General features: G+C 41.5%; 1 non-coding gene across 1 annotated transcript; it reads left to right on the forward strand.

The window, feature by feature from the left end:
* The first annotated feature begins 884 nt into the window (after positions 1-884).
* trnag-ucc (transfer RNA glycine (anticodon UCC)) lies at positions 885-956 on the forward strand. The gene has a single exon. It is a non-coding gene; the product is annotated as a tRNA-Gly (tRNA).
* The last annotated feature ends 15,900 nt before the right edge of the window (positions 957-16,856 follow it).

Genomic DNA, 16,856 nt, shown 5'->3' on the forward strand with positions numbered 1-16,856 from the left:
CATTAGTAAAAAAGGAGTGTCTAAAAAATGTAAAACTTTATATATATATATATATATAATAAGTTGATCAAAAAACAAGCTGTTTATGTTTTGTTTTTTTAAATTTTCTTTTACCTTCATTAAGTTGATAAAATATATGAAAATGTGATGCCAAGGAGGGCAGGTCAGCTATCACTGCCTAGCTGAGACTAACTTTCTTCATAAAAGTACACAAGTGCAAACAGTAAATAGTGTTCATCAATACTGCATACTGCTGTAGCCTCACTGCACTACCTCCCTCAGCATTAAACCTGGCAAGCAAACACTAACAAACAGAGACTTTATGCCAATGAATGAGCTGTTCATAGACACTACGCTTGCATTTCCATAACATCCTCCATCACCTGCAGACTATTTATTTGAGTCATTTAAGTTTGTGATAACTAGCTGGCTTTGGTTCAGTCAGCCAACAACCGAGCTCCACGTGCTGCATAAACAGTTATCTTCTTTGTAGCACTTGAGTGACGTTTTTTGTAAATGTTTGCATTTAATGTCTCTCAATGTTTAATAAACTAAAAGCTACTGTTACTGCTGCTCGACTTTATACAGTGATGCTAAAATAGTATGCAGTACCCAGTATAATTAACACAACCTGTATTATCAGGCATCTCATACAAACGAGTGATTAAAGATGTGGTCAGCACAACCGCATAGCAAAGTTAAAGTAAAGAAAAATAAATGAAGATGGTGATATATCAAGTTATTCTAAATTCATGTCTTTTCCTCTTCTCTTGGTGTACCTCCGCCTTCCTCTCCTCTGCTCCTCCTCCTCTCCCAGTGCGCTCATACAGCAGTTTAAACTGATGTAAAGTGCTGAGCTGGCAGTACATTCCTTTGCTTCCACAGCGATGGTGGTATAGTGGTGAGCATAGCTGCCTTCCAAGCAGTTGACCCGGGTTCGATTCCCGGCCATCGCAGTATGATTTTTGTGTATTGTTAGATTTGCGTTTGATTTATCATATATGTGTGTCTTCATCAGTCTGGTTAGACATACTTTTTCTCAGCCCATTCTAACCTTTTAGAATACAACTAACTAGTGTAGATTATCTTTAACACCTGCACTGTGCAAAATCATTCTTCAAAGAGTTGTCTAGAACATCATCATTTATTGCAGGACTGTTATATTAAATAGAGTTTTTTGTACTAGTAGATACTACATAAATAAATAAACAGTTAAAAAAATTGTAACCATCCATTTGGAGGTTAAACAAAAAGCATAGACCTTTATATGTCTGTTTACAGAAGCCATTAGAACTATTAAAATATTAGTGAATCAAGATACTTAGTTACTACCTTCACTTTAAAAAAAACAAATTGATAGTAAAAAGAATACTGACAGCATTTCTTTAAATTTTACATCTGGATTAAAGTTTTAACAGCAAATGATCTATGATCTAACACAGTGACATAATGGTGCTAGCGTGTGTTTCTCGGATTTATATAGAACTAGACATCCCATCAACGTGGTTACCCAGCTCATTGGAGCCACAGTCAGACAGTTTTGCGGTGAAGTCTGTCGAACGGATTGACCTCCCTGAAAACCCACTGGTTGATCTGTCATGTTAAATATGTGAAAAGAAACACACCACTTTAACGTCTTAATTCAGCTTCCAGAGGATTCTTTCATTCTCGGTGTCTACTTATCACGTAACTCAAAATGTGGGCCAAGCCAGAGTAAGAAGTCGACACGCTGAAAAGGTCATTTACATCCTGATTTTGATTGAAGTTACATAACCTAAGTGTATGTGTGTGTCTGTGAGTTATAGAGGAAAGAGAAAAGACCAAAGGGTGTGTGTTAAGAGTGCATCTGCAGGTTCACATCCTATGAGTCTGCCTAAGTGTGTTAGAATGTGTGTGTTTCAGGCCCATGGGACAGTGTTTGAGGAGCAGGGAGTGTGCAGCCCACAGCTGTTTTTCTGCTCATTGCCGTGGGAGGTCAGGAGGGTGAAGGGATAGACTTTTAACTACCACCTACCACCCATCCACCCTTTGCTACAAGGGCACAGCACAGATGGGAGGAAAGGTTTTGAGGCAGGAGTCCGCCTCACACACCCCCCTTGCCTTTGAACTTCACTCACTGTCCCTGCCTCCTCTCTTCTAGCTTACATCTCTCTTTCAAATTCATCCCGGCCCTCTTTCTATCTCAGCCATCTCTTCCCTCTCCTCTCAGAGTGGCAGAGTTCTTTGAGGTTTTGCAGAGTTTGTTTATTTCCATGAGTGAGTTTCTGACTGATGGATCCGCTCTGGTGGAGCAACAGAGCGGTTATGAAATGTGGTGGTTAGAGAAGCACTGGGTGGGGAAATCAACACCTCAGGGGAATTTGATGAAATGGGACTGCTGGGTGTTGTGGGGTTCATTTGAAAGGGCTAGATGTCAGCACTGTGAATCTTCTGATTTGTTCTTGGTGGTTTGGAATGTGCAGTACTTTTAAATATATAGACCTCCCTGTGATGGCACCCTACCCCATTTATTGAAGCATTTATGGGGTAATTACAGGGATAGATAGAAACTGTGGCCACTTGCCAAAAGGTTGCTAAAGGTTAAGGTTAATCACGTTTTTTGCTGTCCCATCCCAGCCACTACAAAGTGTTTTATGTGACCGTCTCGCAGTGATAGAGCACTTAAGTTTGCGAAGGGACCAAAGATGTGTTTTGCTAACCTGCCTAACAGTGACCTTCCTCCGGGGTGTTTGCAGGCGGCACACCGTGGGCTCTGATTTATTAGGAAAACTGGCGAAAAGTCCAAGATGGATTGGCCCTCTCTTGGGAAGTCCAGAGGTTCAGTGGGGCGATGGCCAGAGTTTATGTTGCTGCCTTTTTCTTGGCTCCTAATGCGCCTTCAGAGCCTGAAAGAATGTAAAAAGGTGGCCTGAGGGTTCGAAAAACATGGGAGGGATTTGAGGAAACACGGGGAGGGAGAAAGTAGGAAAACAAAAAGGAATGAAAAAGATCTTAGCATGTGTTTGAGGTTGAATACCCCTTAAAAGTTTAAAACTCTTGAGCAGCCAGTTGCTGTTAGCATGTGAGGGAAAGGATTTTGCTTCAGGAGAACATGGTGTTATGCCGTTTGATGTGGAGGCCTTATCAGTTGGCGCGCTTTCAGAAGTTATTTTATCAAGCCATCTGATCTCCACAATGCCACTCCTTCCACTTACCTCCACGGACTCCACAAAGACCTGTGAGCCATGTGGAGAAAGTAATCTCCAAACCACTTCCCTTTGCAGTTCCACGAATTGTCCCAGCAACATTGTGAGAGGTCTTTAAGCTGGTTCCCGTGGTTTAGGGACAAGCGTCCTGAGGCCCCTTGGGGATCCAGTCTCCCTCTTACTCACAGGTTTCCCACTCATCAACACCACCATTGGTTTAGCTTTTTCTCAGCTTGTCTAATAGGACGTGTTGAGAGGGAGCAGGGAACACTGGAATGTATTTGCTCCACATTGAGGCCCCTAATGTTATCGCTGTGTGTATCTGTGGCTGTAGAGTTCCTACTGTGTATCTGTAGTGGTGTGTTCTTGCTGAAAAATGCGGTCATTGAAAGCCCAAGTCTGTATCTCTGACACCCCACATCCCTCCATGAGGTAAACTGCTGGCGTCTAGCTATGTTTTGACGCTGTATGGGAAGTCCTGGGACTTACAGTACCCACCAACAGTACCATTGTTTCAGTATAGGATGCATGGATGCTTAATTGGAGCCTGGCACAGAGTTTCTGGCAACCAAAGCCTCCGAATGTCAGCAACCGTGGTGGTTTGCACATTCTTTTTCCCACTGGATAGTAGAGTGGTTACATCCATTCAAGGTTAGCCAGATCAGGCCCCTGTTGAGACAGTGACTGCATGCTGGGATGGAAGATGAGCTGTCACATGAGCGCACCACACACAAGCACACATGGCCATTGTTCCACAGTGATTGGGGCATGGGTGGGTATCCATGGAAACATACCCGGTTCATCCGCAGAGCTCCAACAGGCTCCCCTGGGTGCCTTTGCTCAGTGATGAGAGAATGCATGTGTTATGCCACATATATACATGTGACACTCCCCAGAGCCCATGGTGCTACAATTATACCATCACATGTACGTTGTTGGTTTATTAAAGCTGCTAGTGTGCTTGGAACAGGCTGGAATTGACTTGATATTAATACATATTCCCAGCTTATTTGTTTTATGGTAAAATCAAAGGGGAACCACCAATACAAATAGACATACAGCTAAGTTTACTCTTTGTAAAGAGTGCTACCCAGTCTGTAAGAACAGCTGTGTGTTGGGGTTATTCCAAAAAAAGATTATCCTGATGTGGCCGAAAATATTTATAACCTCCAACCTTTTTTTTTTTTTTTTAACTAAACTTTCCCTGTTTTAAGTCTTTCGAGGCAATAATTGCAGTTAAGCACTAACTCTGAAAAAGGTTTCTACACCTCTCCATTGGTAGTTTGGCACACTCTTTGACGGGGGTCTTCTCCCAACTGCAAGTTTCAGCTCTTTCCACAGATGCTCAATGGGATGCAGATCAGGACTCATAGCAGGCCACTTCAGAACGGCCTAACATTTTCTTCTCATTCACTCTGGAGTGCTTTTTGATGTATTTTTGTGGTCATTACCCCACTGTAATATCCATGACCTGCGACTAAGACACAGCTTTTTGAAATTTGGCTGTATGTTTTGCCTCAAAATGCCTTGATAGTCGTCTGATTTCATTGTACCCTGCAAAGATTTAAGGCACCCAGTGCCTGAGGCAGCAAAGCAACCCCAAAACATCAATGAGCCTCATCCACATTTCATGGTAGGCATGATGTTCTTTTCTTTGAAGACGTCAATTTTTCTTCTGTAAATATAGGGTTGGTGTGATTTACCAAAAAGCTCTAGTTTTGTTTCATCTTTCCGAAGCCTATTCTCCCTCAAGGACTGAGACTTGTCAACACGCATTTTGGCAAAGTCAAGTCTGGCTTTTGTGTCTCCCTCTTAGATATTGGGTCTTCTTGGGTCTTCTATCATGGAACCCATTTCAATCAAACAGCGGCCGATAGTGCGACTTGAAACTATTGTACCTTGAACTTAAAGATCAGTTTGGATCTATATTGAAGTTTTCCTTTGTTCTCAACCATTCGTGCAATCCTTCTGTTCAATCTCAGGCCAATTTTCCTCTTGCGGCCACATCCAGAGATTGGCTACAGTTCCATGGGCCTTAAACCTTTTAATAATATTGGGAACAGCGGTCACAGGAACATCAATATCTTTGGAGATGGTCTTGTAACCTTTACATACTAATTAAAACAAAATAGTCTGCTTAAAGTATCACTACAAATTTTTTTTTTTTTGCAACTTCTAAAGGTATCAATAATTTTTTCCAGGCTATTGTAGAATGTCAATTTTTCTAATTTCAACACTGTTCAAGGAGAATGGTGTATTATTTCAATACAATACAAAGGTACCAATAATTTCGGCCATATCTGTAAGCTGTAAGTGTTGGATTTGAAAGAAGTGGTTATTTAGGAGTTAATAGAAGTGTAGGTTCCAGTGTTTTAGGAGCTTGACCCATATGCATGAGTAAAAGTTAGGATATGTCAGTGTCTGCTTCACCAATTTTGATGGATCTCTTGTCAGGTACCTTGTTTTAATGGAAGTGAGTTACTAATTCTCTGGAGTACACCTTTAACATTTATAGTATTTCTGGAAATCCACCATTTTTCTAAGATGAGGCCAGCCTAACATCAGTCAGCATCACATCTGGACTAAAACTCCACTGTTGTTAAAAAGTGAGATCTCAAGAATCATAATGGATGGAGTCCTTTTCACATGATCTATATTCAGGGCCAGGCTACATTAGAAAAGAACAAGTATACGTGTTTGACGTGTTGTCAAAAGTGATTATAATTGTTCCGAAAGGCCTCACTTATACAGTGGCGAGTCGTGATCATTTTTTTAAAATACGAGCATAATTGTGCACATTTTCAGGAAGTCTCTCCTGCAAGGAATGCATAGTGTTGTACTTGGTTGTGGACATGAAAGTGACAGAAATAGTTGTGTAATGAAATTAAAGACAAAAGCTAGAGAGAGAGAGACATTGTGTCTCTAGTTTTATCTCTAAATTTCGGTTTTGGAAAGTTAGCAAAATTGTTGGCTGCAACCCCACCTGAATTCTGGGGAGTTGTTTCTGAAGCAATTCAGCCATCAGACAAACTGGTCGAGTATACTGGAACCTTTATCCTGTTCAAGGTCTTATGGGGTGGAAGTTGATTCCAGCTCACACCGGGGAAAAAAAGTTATTTCTCTTTTATGCTCACTTTGAACTCACACACACATTCTTGAAATCTCTTGAGCTGGTGTTGCAAGGCTACATTAGGACTCAGTAATAGTGTTTCTATGAATGTAGCTCTTCAAAAATGTCAAAACCGCAAAAACTTCTTAACTGATTTGAACTAATTTGGTTTATTAATGGTACATAATTCTACGGTGCATTAATTTCCAAACAGTTGGAAACAAAAATTTTAAACAAACTGATAAAGGATTTTTAGTAAACCTTAGTCATCCTGACAAACCAGCAAAGCCCAGTGTGTCCAGATCAGAGACCCTGAACTGAGCATCAGGCCTGTGTCTAGAATGTTTGGCCATCTGCAGGCAGCCCCCTGAAGGAGGGTATAGACAAGGCTATTCCGAGGATAGTAGAAGTGGAGGGGGTTGAGGAGACACTGTTGGGGCTGTGGAGATAATAATGTTGGGCCTGTGCCTGGGGGGGGGGGGGGGGGGGGGGGGGGGGGGGGGGGGGGGGGGGGGGGGGGGGGGGGTGATCACTTACATCCCTCTCTCTCCCCTCATCCTCATGAGCCAGATTTCTCCTCCCTTTCCTATAAGAGCTTAATCTACAGTCTGCACTGCAGCCAGCGAGGGCCTTATCAGCTGTGTGAGAGCCTGCATGTCAGCCCCAGTCTTGGCTCCCACCACTGGACAGACCTGGCTGAGTAGATACACACTCATATGGACTTGCATATGCACAGCTGCAAGGCTAGTCCAAATTCACACTCACCTCGGAAACAACCACAGCATATATAGTTGTTGTAGTACATACATTATCTTTCAAAATCTTTCAAAAGCATATATGATATGTTTGAGAGAGTCCTGATTTTATCGTTACAGAATGAAAACCAGTACCAGCCATAGATTCCTGAATAATCTACAGGACTGTTTCCCAACATTTGGAGCCTGAAGAGGTAAAACTCCTCAACATTTCATGAGAAAACACAAAGTTTGAAAAAGTTATAGATATTTTATGTACAGGGTTAGGGTTAGGGTTAGGGTTAGGGTTATATGATATTTGTTCTTCCTCCTTCCTGTGTTATATATAATTTTGTGACCTCTTAGATTTATCTTTAACACTTTAAGGAGTTCTGACCTCCAGGTTTATCTTTATAATTAATTTATAGTCACCAATACACTGTTGTAATTATTTGATATAGGACATTTGTTGGATCTTGCATCCACGCCAACAATGCTACAATATAAACGTAATTTGACAATTCATCCTAGCATCTTATGTCTCCATTAAAAGTCAGTTTTAGGAAGCGTAGAGGTGCATGTTCACCAATACTGAACAGTGTTGCACAAATATAATATATGTGCATATGTTAAAATGGATACCAAACCCCTAATATCTTTTCTGGACTGACTCTTCTCTGTTTGGGTTCCTTTGGCTCCCATCCATTCAGACGTAATGGCATTCATTCCAGGAAATCATAAAGATACAATTCAGAGGCTCTGTTTTTATAATCAGAAACTCGGGGCTCCTCGTTTTTTTTTCTATTATTTTTCCAATCAAAGCCGCAGTATTTCATTCCCCCTCAGTGTAAAAGATTGTTTTCCCTCAGTGCTATTGCTCATGCAATATAGACTCCGACCTCCACGCGTTTCACGTCTATGGAAAACATTTTCCCCCTTCTACTCCTCCATGCACAATTAATTTCAGATGTCACTTGTAGGTGGTTGGTGAATTCCTGAAATACTGGAGTGCTTTTTTTCCCCCTTCCTCCTCACTGTATTCCAGTAAGTACAAATTGGAGATCTGTACATAAGAAAGAGCGACGGAAATGAAATGAGACAGACTGAAAACAAGCTGTGCGCTGCCGGTGCCCCTACAGAGAGGGACTTGTTCAGGCTCACCATCAAGCTGCTGCATGGAGCTGGAACTTAAGAAATGTTAGAAGAAAAGTAACATTTGGCATTATTTTGGTTGTATCCACAGCCACAAAGAAAAAGCAGAAGGGAAAAGCTGAAGTTGAGAAGTTTTGAAGTTTACAGGCTGACAGAAAACAGATGGATGAGATGCCTTCATTTCTTTAGGCTACAACAAAATATTACTGTATCTTTGAAGACTTTGAAATAGAAAAGTGAATATCCAGAGTTTAACCACTCCAAATTGTGAATTTCATTAGAGTCAAACACTGAGATGATAGCTACAATGACTCTGCTAAGCTAGGCTAGTTACTTATTTAGCAGACTAGTTGAATGTTTTTGTACTCCATTACTAGATTTAACTAATGCCTTATTTTTATGGGATAAAAAAAAGTAAATGAGCAAGTTTGCAGTTTATCAAAATTGAGATATTATACAACTAAAAAGTGAGAAAACTTAGCTTTAGCAAGGCTAGCAGTGGCTATATCCAGCTAGCTTGAACTGGATTTGGCTCTCCTGCTTTACCTGTGTAATTGACTGTGCTGTGTTGTTCTAATTTCACATTTAACTTGCAACTTCATTCAAATTTATACATTTCAATGATATAGAAATGTGATCTGGCAATATGTCAATTGAGATTCTGGTCTAATTTTGACAAATTTGTTCATTTTAGCTTTGTCACGCAGTTTGAATCGCAGCGGAGTTCCTGGAAAATGGAGATGCTTCATGGGAAGGGTGGGAAAAAGGGACTTAACTTGGTGGGCTCAGCTCAGGTCAGGACAATATGGATGTGAAGGCGGAAGCCACAAAGGCAGCTCTGTGTTTCAGCATGAGCTCTGAGTGGCTCTGCTGGCAGGCACACATAGATCAGCATTGTGTCTGCGGATAGTCGGATGGGACCCAACGTTCAGTCACACCCCCACAATGTCACATGAACTCATCCAGATGTGTATGCATCACAAAAACAGTGAAATGGGACTGTATCTCTTTGATCACAGTATCACTACAAATATCTGTTGTTGTTCTACTACTACTACTACTACTAGTCCTACTACTCATATAAAATTGAGAGTGCACATCTTGTATCACCTCTTGCACTCTGACATGAAAAATCTACACTGAGAAGGTGGATAAATATAGGCCCTGAACTAACTATAGAGGTACCATACTTGGAATCAACACAAATTCCTAAAACATCTGAAAATACCTTCCCGATCCTGCATCTGCAAGCAGTACAACTCCTGATGCATGCCATCAGCACAACAGGAATGAGGTTAGCTGTGCAGGAATGAGAGAAAGGGAACAAACATAAACTCATCCTCAGGAGTATTATCCTATTTTTGCGGCACATTTCTATTCATCTCTCCCTTCGCCTCCACCTCTGATTTCCTCAAGATCAGGGAGAATAGTGGAAAAGACAGAGATGAAACAGAGATTACCGCCTCTCTTCTCCTCTCCCCCTCCTCCTCCTACCATCTCCCACCCTCCTTGTTGGCTCCAATTAAACTGGCCCTGGTACCTCTTGCGTAATAAAACCCTAATAAAACCCCCTATCGGCTTCCTGTGCAGGTTCATAGTGTGGTTAATGAAGCCGCTATCAGCTCACGGAGCGGGACAAGGTCTTATTAGAGCCGATGGAATGTGGCGAGGCCCACTGGATCTGAGGCTCCCAGCTCATTAGAGAGCATCTGTTGTGGCCCACTGACATGGGAGACTGACTGACTGATTGGGTGATAGACTGGCTGACTGACTAGCTTACCAGACTGATTGACCTGTACTTAAAAATGTATCCACTTTCTCTCAATGGTTTTCAGTTTCTCTTGGTCATTTCTAGCAGGGGATGGTCCAAAATAATCACCTAATCAGGTCTACTATAAAAGTCCACAAGGCATGTTTCCATTATTAAACCCCTTTGTGTAAATTTTTTTTTGACTATAGCTTTTTTAAATAGATTCTGATGGCAAAGGCTTTTTTGGACAAAGTGAAATTGCTCTCAATTAATTTTCAGCATCCTCTGGTTCGATCAGTGGAGCAGGGTGGAGCTGTTCATTTTACCATTAGGAGACACAATTTAGTTCTTAGATGAAACCTGCATTGATTGATTTTTAACCACTTGATGGCAGCACATTAAGTTGTAAATATTGCGACGTTGACATATTATCACTTAAAGATTTTATGGCGGTTGTGGTAGAGAACGGTTGCCTATTTACGCATCCAGTAGACATAACAGCACTCATTTGGAGTTATGTTTCCAATATTCATTCATAAACTTTAGTCTCCACAAACTCGTGAGTAAAATATCCGGCTTCCTAGCTGCTAAATGCACACAAGCAAGTCACAAACTTAATGTGTCTGCTGTGTGATGCTGGACAGGTGGTGTACAGCGCTTTTTTTGCTTAAAACAGCTGCTGCTTGAAACAAAGTTGATGAAAGCAGAGTCTGAAAACAGGCAATTTTGCGGCTGTCAAACCAAAACAATAAGCTGAAAGACACTAAAATGCTCAGTAGTGCAGAGGTGGATGCAGATGTGTTCCTATGAGTTACACTTTTCACATTTGATACATTGTTAATATAAACCCTAACCCTAACCCTAACCCTTAGCCCCAGTTTTTGCATTTCATGTAGGATTAAAAATCATTTATCAGACAGATAAATCCCTGACAACCTTTGCAAACACCTGTGGTTTAAAGAAAGTTATTGCTTTCTTGAAGTTATTGCCAGATTCCTCAAAGACTCCTCGAACCATCTGGATAAAGAAATATTGCTGCAAAATATGATAATAATTTTAACCCATTTACCATGCTTCAAGCCTATTTCTTAATCCAAACAAAGATGACAGGTAGAAATGGAATCTCCTTGTTCTTTCTGTACAACACAACTAAAGTACAAAGGCTCTATTGTGCTCTAAGAATATTAAATAATATAACGTTAATCCTTAGCTCTGTGACGAATATAATGATATAAGTCCAACATGGGTAAAATGTACTAATTTGAAATATGACAAAAGAAGAATTTGCTGTTTTATTTATAAATTGAGTGTGAAGTAATCAACATTCTGACTCAAAATCTTGAAATTGTGTGTTTTGTATTCAAGGTAGTCAAAATGAGCCACCATACAGTCTAATTCAACTATTGGCTTGACTGAAACTAATCAACCTTGACAAATGTGACTTTGCATGTCCCTATCTCTGAAGAAATGGGAGTGAGGATTTCATTTATGAGTTACTGTGCATATGGAGGTGGAGAGAGCTAATAGCATTGAAAGTGCGAGCATATTTTTGTTCCCATCCCTCATTCAGAATACCATGTCTTCTGACAGCATACTGTGCTGTACACAGCCAGCGGATGCTGCTGTCAATGGAGTTGTTGGCATCTGCCTCTTTGATGGATCGTTGATTGTTGTAACAGTTTTTTTGGAGGGTGAATTATTCCTTCAACTACCTGAGCAGGGGTGAAGCTGCCCTGCAATAACCAACAGTTCGAAATGCAAGTGCAGGAGCATTGCTCTTTAAAGATTATGCCTCAGCAATGAATCATTCAGTGAATCACGCAGTGTTTTATGTGCTCGGTATTATCGCTGTAAACCCTTAAATATGGCCGTAATATCAGCATGCTTTTAAATTTCACTCCGTGCGCTGCTGTGTTTAATAGTAGCAATCAATCTCGTGCATGATACCTCCTTGCATGCCCCCCTCCAGCAAAGTCAATAGGTCATATAGAGAAAGGTTACGAGGGTCAAGCTCCCTGGGGCTTCCACGTCCTGCAAACCTATTAAACAGCCTATTATTGTTCATTTCAGTCCTTAGCTTTGGGATCTGTTTAGGCTTTGCATGTCTAATACCTCTTGGCCCGGTAGCCCTTAGCGTGAGGAAGCATCCCATCATCTGTTTGAAGGGGCCCCTGAAAAAGAGCATCATTGTCTGGGAGTAAGGAGGAAGCTGATGTTGGTGGGTTGCATTTCCGCTGCTGATGGGGTAGAGTTCATTACAGGCCTACTTTAAGGCAGCAACAGACAGACAGAGGCTGGAAAAAAGGAGTAAAGTGAAGAGAAGAAACCCAGAGATCAGACGAGAAGTGAGAGGGGGATCGGATCCTGACTGGGGGCCCGGGAGAGACGGGTCTTTTCCTCTAAAGGGATTCATTATGGTAACACGATAGCCCTGTCTGGGATAATGGAGCAGAGAGGAGAGGAAGAGGCCATGCCGGCAAAGACTGAGAGCAGCGTGATGTTGATGCTTTTTTCCTGGACAGAGGCCGCTCTCCGCAAAAAAATCCAGCTTCCAAATACTCTGTAACAAGAGCTGTGTTGTGGTTCTGCAAAAGTCCCAAAAGCTGTTGTGTCAGGATGGAAGGTTTGTATGAATTCAGCTGATGTGGAGGCAGATAGGAGTCCTTGGAAAGTGATTACTCTCTCGATGCTGGAGTGCGTCGAGTGCTCGGTTGCTACGGCGGAAAAAGGATATATTTGCTCATTTTGGGATGCGAAACAAAGCTGAACATGAAACAGATTATTTTCCTTATCGTATTCCATTATCCTTCCACATGCAGGAAGGAAATGCAATTCCATTAAGCAATTTATTCTAAATTGTTATTGATAAGAACACAAATCAAGAGCCATATTTTCATTTCAGTTCATTTTCTCAAAGATAATATATGAGCTGAGAGCAGGGTGTGCCCTCCTCCGCTGTGTAAAGGTAGCAGGCGTGGGGGTAAAGAGGCACAGGCCAGAAGCCTCCCTCCACACTCCAACAGCAGGTTTCAATCTCCACCAGCAAGGCAGGTTAACTTACGCAGGCACCAATATGTGAATATGGCCAGGTTTATTTTCTTTTGATTAAATAGGCATTTGGGGCATGTGCAGCCGGGCTTGAGCCTCTATAATGCCTTTATTCTCTGAGTTCTCTTAGGGGGGGGCGGGGTGGAGGAAGACGAGGTGAGAGAGGAGCCGGATAAGGGAAGAAGGAGCGAAAGAAGAGGTGGTGGTGGACTGGTTCATGCTGTGACTTCTTTTCCTCTATTCCTTCTGACATCTTCGCCCTCTTCTTCTTCGTCTTCCTCTCTCTCCCTGTCAGGGCTCTGGCATGAAATTCCACACATGCCTTTAATTTTGGAATGAGGCAGCTCAGGAGTGAAGTTATCTTACCGCTGTGGAATTTTCCACTCTTGCCTCCGATGTGAGCCCAGAAGCAATTAAGCAAAAGTAGGAGTGGGGTGTATTATCGGATTGAAAAAGAGGGGCGTTGGCTGTCTGAATAAAAGTGAAAGTGAGTCTGTATGCTCAGCCCTGTTTACTGCAGAGTGCCAGTGATAACGATGACAATGGGATAAATACTGCTTTGTGGCAACACACACTGAGGATGAATTGAAAGATGCGATCAAAAATCTCTAAACCTAAATGACCCCTGCTCATTATCTCACCCCCCCTTACTCATTCAGAAAATGTCTGCCCATTACCCCTCACATGATGAGCTCAATCTCAACTGAGTCATGCCTTTTAATAGGCTTTGCAGCCCCGGCTAAATAATGACCACTGTTACATAAAAATGGAAAAGACAACATTTTTCTCATCCCACAAAACAACTCCTCTTCGCCCTCATTCGCGCTCCTCTTGGGAATCTGTGAGCCACGAGTAACCCAACCGCCACACGATGGATCTGACAGATATGTTAGATCCCCGCTTCTGTGTTTGACCGGCTGGCCTGTTTTTGTACTCACGTCCTTGGTTTGATTTCTACTTCTTTTGTCTAACTGCTGTAGAGAAAGCTGGGGTTATAAAAAGAACAGTGACGGAGGCCTTTGAAGTTTCCGCAAAGAAATTGCGGAGAGGAGTGGGGAAACAGTTGGGTCCCTTCTACTTGAAATAGTAATTATGCTAGGCTAGTGCTTTGATATTTTGGATACTGGAAGCATGCGTTCAAGCCTCCTATTCTCAGTGCTGTAATAGAGAGAGAAAAAATGTCCTATTCTACTGAATAATAACCACATTGATGTTCAGAAAAGATCTTTATTCCAAAGTGACTTCAGAGACACGCACTGCTTTTTTTTATCCTCTCCCTCTCAAAATCGGAGAAAAAAAAAACTCATTTCAAACACTAATTGATATAGAATCTAATGAACAGCTTCTGCTTCTCTCTCAGTAAATGGCACTGAGCCAGCTGCACAGCTAAAAGAAGAATTCACTCTGTGCAAATCAGCATTGTATGAAATATAAGCTGTGCTCAGGACTCGCTCTAGTTTCTGTTTGTCCAGGTCATAATCTTAGAAAAACCCTAAGCTCATAAAATATATTACATCCGCAAAAGGGATTCTATCTTGACATATTACAAATAGGAAGGGTATCCTCAGGGTGCAACAGCAGTTTGGCAGTCAGTCATCCTCTCTGTCTGTAGTCACTAAAATGTATGACTGTGCTGCAATGAGCTATTAACAGGAAGTAAGGAAAGTACGACTTTGAGCCCTTTGCACCAGTTTCAGTTACATGAAACCCACCCCTGCTGTCTGGCCAACTCCTGCTCTCCGCCCTGTGCTGCAAATGAAAACATGGGTGTGTGCTCGAGAAAGAGGGAATGAAGGAAGAAAGAAATAGCCATCTTTTTTTTTTCTTTCTGGAATCTCTTCTTTTTTTCTTTTTTCTTTTTTTTTTACAATCTTGCTATTGAGGATATCCAGATATTTAAAAGAAGAAAAAAAACCTCACAAAGCAAAAGCAATGTGATGACAAGCTGGGTTTTTCATCCTGTATGATCATGGTGACAGAGTGGGAGATTGAGAGTGAGATGACAGGAAAGAAAAAGAATGAAAGCTAGAGACGGAGGAATAGCCGAGAGCAAAAGAGTAAGAGTGTTTGCAGGAAGTAAGAGGTGAGCAGTGGCGCAGAGGGGTTGTCTGGGCCAGCTAGCGGATCGTTGAGAGTCCGTGTCCTCTCCCTGAACTCACACACAAGGAGGTGACACTGCCGTCTGCTTCCCAACAGTCGATATCAATGACCGCATTAGACGTCACCGAAGGATGAAGGGGTGTAAGCTGTTTGTGGGTTGGGTAGCAAGTGTGAAACTTTTTTTTGGCGTCTTGTCTCAAGTCAAGAAAAGGACATTTAAAGGTGGGATCAAACTGTTGGTTTAAATTTAGTGACTAGAACATGGACACAAAAATGTGCCACTGCTGGGTCATTCATGTTGTTGTACTTTTAACATATAGTATATAACGTGTAACAAGCATTATCCAAAATAAGAAACCTAGGAGACCTTTTAGAAATTGATGTTACCAACAAGAACCAACCAGGCCTGCACAGTTTATCAGAACTGAACTGAAAACATGGACTACTGTAAGCACAAAATCCTTATATCAGTTTTATTGCCCCAGCAGGGAAAAGAAACTTACTGTTACTGTGAGAGTCTGCAAAGAAAATACCGGAAATATTTTGTGTTTGACCTTGGAGCTTCATCTGGACGGTGAACAGTTCCTTTCTCAGACTTCACAGACCGCAGTAGCTTTGCTTCAGTTTGTGTGGTTGGTCAGTTGTTGTTTTTTTATGTAACTTGCGAAGGGCTCCCAGCATTCAAAAAGCTCAGTATGTGGCACTGTGTGGCATTTAGTGGCCGCACTGGGCCATATTTTCTGTTTCTTTCCATAGAGTTATTCTAGTTGTTATATACATGTAAAACATGCTCGAGGACCTTGTAAAGTCATGTCTTTACTATGTTGTGCAAAACTCAGTCATATTCTTTCTGTGTTTTCTTGTCAGTTATTGAAAGCATTTTCTTCGCTGTCCTTGCATGTAGAGGACCTACTTTCTGTAAACTGTGGTGAGCAGCGATTTTGTTGTTTTTTTACAGCAAGAAACAGAACAATGTTGGATTCAAAAGACAAAATGGAGACACAATCTAGGATTAAATCAGCCAATTTGTTCTTTAAATCTGCACTAAAATGTGACAACGGAGCTGATAAGAGGTGTGAGACTCAACCAAAATAGTAACGTTGACCCCTCAAATCAACTTTGAGTCAGTTGAAAATGTGGGTTTGCCACTACAAGCAATCCCTCTCACATTACACAAAGTCGTTATTAATATAAAATATTGATTAGTGGTTTAAATTCCAGTAAATCTGTAGTTGGTGATCTACTGGCATGTAACCTCAGTCACCTATACAACTGACAGGCTGAAATGATTGAGTATCATATCATCGCAGATCCAATTTCCCAGGACGAGTGATACAAATTCTAATTTCATTCCTTTTAAGGAAATTGTTTTGCACAATATAGTTTATAACTGTTAGCATGGGGCGGTCTTACATATAGATAAGTTATTCTGTTCTCATCACAAAATGCGTAAGCTGGCCAGTAAACAGAGTTCAGTCTCCTACAAACTTGAAATCCAAACTGAATTAAAACATTTGTAAGTAATCACAGTTGATCTGTTGGCCCCATCTTACAGCTTGAGAGATTAATTAGTTTAATTCTGAAAATGTTTCCCCCCAAAGTTTGTTTTCCTAATGTTTAGTTTGCTTACAGCCAGCACTTGAATGTTCATTTAGGCAGCAGTGAATGAACAAATGGTGGATACAAGTGATCGAGCAAACCCAGGAGAACTGGCAGGATCTAGTGGAAGCATGTGGTTCAGGGAGTGAGGGACTTAAACATTCAAATATCTCTGGGCT

The sequence above is a fragment of the Scomber scombrus genome, chromosome 20, assembly GCF_963691925.1.
Source record: "Scomber scombrus chromosome 20, fScoSco1.1, whole genome shotgun sequence".
Classification (NCBI taxonomy): domain Eukaryota; kingdom Metazoa; phylum Chordata; class Actinopteri; order Scombriformes; family Scombridae; genus Scomber; species Scomber scombrus.